This window comes from Myotis lucifugus, unplaced genomic scaffold (genome assembly GCF_000147115.1).
Source record: "Myotis lucifugus unplaced genomic scaffold, Myoluc2.0 scaffold_291, whole genome shotgun sequence".
In the NCBI taxonomy this organism is placed as follows: domain Eukaryota; kingdom Metazoa; phylum Chordata; class Mammalia; order Chiroptera; family Vespertilionidae; genus Myotis; species Myotis lucifugus.
In genome coordinates this window covers 354,984-360,434 of record NW_005871339.1, presented here as the reverse complement: position 1 = coordinate 360,434, position 5,451 = coordinate 354,984, and the positions used below count along the sequence as shown (strand labels likewise).

The 5,451-nt window shown below is 58.3% G+C and overlaps 1 long non-coding RNA gene across 1 annotated transcript; it reads left to right on the top strand.

Moving 5' to 3' along the window:
- The first annotated feature begins 9 nt into the window (after positions 1–9).
- On the top strand, positions 10–5,168 carry LOC111828170. The gene is made up of 2 exons (XR_002831957.1): positions 10–927; positions 1,601–5,168. It is a non-coding gene; the product is annotated as an uncharacterized LOC111828170 (long non-coding RNA).
- The last annotated feature ends 283 nt before the right edge of the window (positions 5,169–5,451 follow it).

Below are 5,451 nucleotides of genomic sequence, written 5' to 3'. Positions count from 1 at the left end.
GTCATTCATCCCTCCATCCAGCATTCCTCCATCCGACACTCACCCAGCACTCATCTGCCTCTCATCCATTCCTCCAGCGTTCACTCAGTCATTCATTCCTCCATCTGACACTCACCCAGCACTCATCTGCCTCTCATTCATTCCTCCAGCGTTCACTCAGTCATTCATTCCTCCATCCGACACCCACCCAGCACTCATCTGCCTCTCATTCATTCCTCCAGCGTTCACTCAGTCATTCATTCCTCCATCCGACACTCACCCAGCACTCATCTGCCTCTCATTCATTCCTCCAGCGTTCACTCAGTCATTCATTCCTCCATCCGACACCCACCCAGCACTCATCTGCCTCTCATTCATTCCTCCAGCGTTCACTCAGTCATTCATCCCTCCATCCAGCATTCCTCCATCCGACACTCACCCAGCACTCATCTGCCTCTCATCCATTCCTCCAGCGTTCACTCAGTCATTCATTCCTCCATCCGACACCCACCCAGCACTCATCTGCCTCTCATTCATTCCTCCAGCGTTCACTCAGTCATTCATTCCTCCATCCGACACTCACCCAGCACTCATCTGCCTCTCATTCATTCCTCCAGCGTTCACTCAGTCATTCATTCCTCCATCCGACACCCACCCAGCACTCATCTGCCTCTCATTCATTCCTCCAGCGTTCACTCAGTCATTCATTCCTCCATCCGACACTCACCCAGCACTCATCTGCCTCTCATTCATTCCTCCAGCGTTCACTCAGTCATTCATTCCTTCTTCCAACATGCACCCCCAGGAGGGCAGGATTGCTCCCCGAATGCCAAGTGCTGGGGCCGTGGCAGGAACTGTTCCAGGCATGGGGATGTTGGTGAACTTCACGGAAGACAGGGAAACGAGACGATGTCAGAGCGGCCCGGGTTCCGGAAGAGGATAAAAGGGGTGAGCTTCCTGAGGAGGTGACATGCATCCAGATCTATTCCCTGCACTGTTCATGCATTCACTCATTCACTCTGGGCACAGGACGGTCAGGCCTCCCACTGCACAGCAGTGACCGACTGCAGACTCGACACCAGCTCAGTCATCGCTGGGTCCCAGGGGTAGACTCGGGCTGATGGCCGGGCTGACCGAGAAACCAGATCGTTCTCCCACGGTGGCTGGGCAGGCCTGCGGAGGAGGGGCCCTCGGGGGCTGGTCTTGCCCAGTGGGGAGCAGGACTGGAGGCCCCCTGGCCCATTCCCCACGATGGAGGACGGTTGGGGTGGTCTCGAGGTTGGGGGTTTCTTTGAAAAGTTAGGACGTATTGTCAATAAGGACGCTCACTCACTGACACGCGAATGCTCCCTGCTTCCCCTCCTCGCTCCCACTCCACGCATGTCTTATTTTGCCCAGATCCTCAGCTACTCTCCAAGGAGGCTCTTCCTGCCACAGGGTCCTGGGCTGGGCCTCATCCCTGCCTCCCTGGTCCAGCCTCATGCCTCATGAATCTTCCAACCACGTGGGGTGCTATGGGCCCCCCAAACTTGCAGGGTTCCAAGCCTCCTGCAAGACAAGACCTGCCTTTGAGCCCCACGTGGCCGCCAGTGCTCACTGCTCCCTCCACCCCACTCCACAGGCTTGGGCCATCCCCCGCCCTCCGAGGAGCCTGATCTCACCCACCACGACTTCCCACCACGTGTCCCCTCGCTGCCCTGCCTCTCCCTCCTGCAGCCACCCAGCTCCCAGGCGCCTCAGGATCCCCAGGAGCCCCATCTCCCGACAAAGCCTTCTCCGTGGCTCCGCGGCAATGGTATGACAGGACCCCCCACCCGCCACCTGCACAGGAGTCAGAGAGTGACAATCTGGGCCCCAGGGGGTCACCCAGCACTGCTGTCCTTCACGGCGGTGGGGTGTGAGGAGCAGATGAGGTACTGACCTAGCTGTGCCTGCACCAGTGACATGGGCGTCGCCGCCCTTACCCTCTGAGGTTCACTCTGACACGTGGTGTGTCCCAGGAGAGAGGTCAGAAGGACACCAGAGGGGCCAGCAAGATGGGGTCGGGCCAAGAGCAGCTTCTCGGGGCGGGGAGGGGGGATGCGGACGTGGATGGAGGGCCCACTGTGCCGGGCTAAAGGGAGAAAGGTGGTTTCGTGGGGGCCCTGCTAGAGAGAGTGGGTCACAGACGGCGGGAGGTGGGGGTCACTTCACAGATAGGCAGTGACACCAGCGCCGTCCGCCCACAAGCCTAACTAACGCAGGCTCCGGACCGCAGCCAGAGCGGCCTAAGCAGGGCTTCTCCCCAGCACACGGACAGCTGTCCCCTTACTCTGTCCTGGGCCTGCAGTGTGCTGGCCTCCGCTCTCTACGGGCCAGCAGCACCTGCCCCGCAGTGATAACCCACATGTCTCCAGACTTTGCAGATCAAAATCATCCAGGTGAGGAGCCTGGTGCAGACCCAGCTGCGTCCCCAGATAATGATTGTGTCCGCTCTGCCTGCCCCTGAGGGTCTGAGTCCCGGCCAGGCCACTGTCGTGGTTCTGGTGGTTCTTGACCCTGAGACAGTATCAGGGACGAACACACCAGTGAATGAACAAATGAAAGAATGAACAAATGAAAGAAAGGATGAACGAACCAACTAACACACGAACAAACGTCCGAGGGAGGCAGGGAGCGCTTTCCGGGCGGCAAGGCTGTGCCTGTGTGCTGTCCTTCACCACAGAGGCCCGTCCGAGCCCTGGAGCTGAAGTCACTTTGGAAAACCCCTTCAGAAACGTCTAGAAGAAGAGCAGGTGTGCAGTTTGAGGGCAGGAAATAGCAAACAGGTGCCACATGAGTGGCCGGCAGGCAGCCACCTGCAGGCCCTGCGACACAGGATCCCTCTGCAGACGGGGCCGAGGTGGTGGTGGCTGGTCCCCCGTGACCATGCACCTGCTGGGCCTCCGTGTCCCACGGACTCAGTGACTCTGCTCCTGGCCTCAGGTGGCCGTCTGTGTAGTGGGCATGGACCCCCAGGCCTGCAGCTGGGGGTGAGTGGGGAGGGACAGGACAGAGGGCACATGTGACTGCCCGGGGTCTCCCTGAGGCCCACAGTGAGCCCAGCTCCCACTGACACCCTGTAGAATTACTATTATTGCCTTTGCTGTTGTTGTCAGGGCCATTACTGATTTCAGCAGCTTGGGGCTGGGGCGCTGGCAGTTGAGTGTGGGGAGAGGGAAGGAGCCAGGTGGGAGGCAGGAGGGGAGGGGGCTGGTGGCCGTGCTGGGACAGCGCTGCAGGCTGCTCGCCTCCAGCTGCCTGGAGAGGGCCCAGCCGTCAGGCCCAGGCCAGGGCCCCAGCTCTGACTTCCCTGCACTAGGGGGTCCCAGGGGAGCAGCGGAACCGCCCCACCGTGTTCAGGCCGGGACACAGACTGGCCATCGGCCCCGCATCGCCCTGGTGTGGAGGTCCTGGGTGGGCCCGGGCCCTGCCCTGTGAACTCACTGGTGGCTGTCACATTAGGAAAGCCCCCAGCTCCTGCCACCGGCACCCTGGCTGCACTGGTCCCCGGTGCTTCCTGAGGCTCCCGTGCGTGTCTCCTCCTCGCGGCCACATCCGGGGCCTCGCCAGACCTGAGCGGACTGCTCGCAGGGTTCACTTCCATCCGGTTTCAGGCTGGTGCGTCTCATGGGGTTAAAACCATTTCCCCACAAGCATTTGAACTTATTATTTTCTTAAGTCACGAGTGAATCACATCTGCCACAAGCACTTGGATCAGCCCAGAGAGACTGACCACCCAGAAGTTTCTATTCGCAATCCCTAAACTTCATGTGCAAAGATAACCTTCACCAGGAAGAAATCAGGACTCAGACGGACGTAAAGTGAATTCGTGCATATGAACGTGTCAGCTCGTCTCCAGTGAGGGGACGGTCGGTGTCCCGGCCGGTTCACAAGAGCAGAGAAGAAAGCACAGATGCACACGCGTGAAGGAATAGGGACTCGGATTCAAACACAGTGGGGGCTGGCTTCCCGGGGCGGGGGCGGGGGCTGACGGCCCCCGCGGGCAGGATGAATCTGCAGGTTCTAGTCCTTTCCTGGTGCTGCTGGAACCAAGTACACGGATGGACAGAGCAGCTTAAAATAAGAGACGGGAGCTCTCCCTGCCCTGAGACTGGGTGCCGGCTGGTGCCATCGGAGGCACCGAGGGGGGCCTGCCTGCCTCTTCCCAGAGCCCCGTGCTGCCAGCCTCCATCCCTCAATCTCTGCCTCCACCTCCATGGCTTTTCCTCTCTGTCGTGTGGCTCACATCTCCTTTCCTCTCTCTTGTAAGAGCATAAGTAACTGAACCTCAGGCCCACCCTAAATCCAGAATAATTTCATGCCGAGGTCCTTAAATGAATGACATCTGCAAAGACTCTGATTTCCAAAGGAGGTCACACCCGTGGGGAGGAGGGTGAGGGCGTGGACATATCCCCTTGGGGGCCACTCCTCAACCCGCTGTCTGTAAGCGAGAAACAGCCGTATTGCTGTCAGTTACCATAACGTGCAGAGCAACAAGTGCTCACAGGCAATCAAGGCTAGGACCGGAAAGCCTAGGAGGCAGTGCAGGGAAGACACCCTGTCATCTTTGAATCCTTGCTGCTTACTCCGAATTTCCGTGCACTGAGGTCTCAGAAATCATCTCCAGACTCTGCGTGACAGCCGGTCTTTTACCCTCACTGGCCTGAGAGCTGCAGGCACGGGGCGGGGGACCTGGTGCGCTGGGTAATGACGGGGGTTCTGAGGTCTGTGGGACACCAAGGAGGTGTCCACAGCACCCACAGGCCTGAGTGTAGCGGCCAAGCGGAATGAAGTTAACTAGAAAAGGACGTTTTGCCAGGAAAAGGCGGGAGCCTGCAAGCGGGCCACGTCAGAACAAAGTCTTGCAAGCAAGACTTATTGTTTAGAGGCAGAACTTTCCTTGAGGTGATAAATAGTCCATGAGGGCATGGAAAGTTCAAGGGAGGGTGCACTGCTGCAGGTGGAAATAATCTTTGTATAACATCAGAAATTAATAGTTAAATGTATAACTTAGCTCAGATGATCTCATAGGCATGCCTGTTAATCACTGTCACTTGCTGTACTCCACTGTTATTTGCTGTACTCCCTGAATAAAAGCCAGAGGGCTTCAGGGGGTCTTTGCTACTCGCCTGAGCGAGCGGTAGCCCTCTGCTTCTCCATATCCTGCATGTCCGGCTCATCTCAGCGTCACCGTTCACAAAGAACATCAATACCTGAGGCTAAGTGGGGGGCGGGGATTTGGGCGGCCTCCGTGTGTGGGGTGGGGTCGGGGGTGGGATGGAACCTTGGGAAGGACCTGAACTGAGAGCCCTGGCCTCTCTGGTTACTCCTTCTCTCCCAGCCTTCGCCCCTCTCCCCCAAATATGCACGTCAAGTTCTGCATCTGTCCCCCAACACCTAAGACTGCAGGCATCACCCATCTGAAAAGGCCAAACCATCACCACCAGGAAA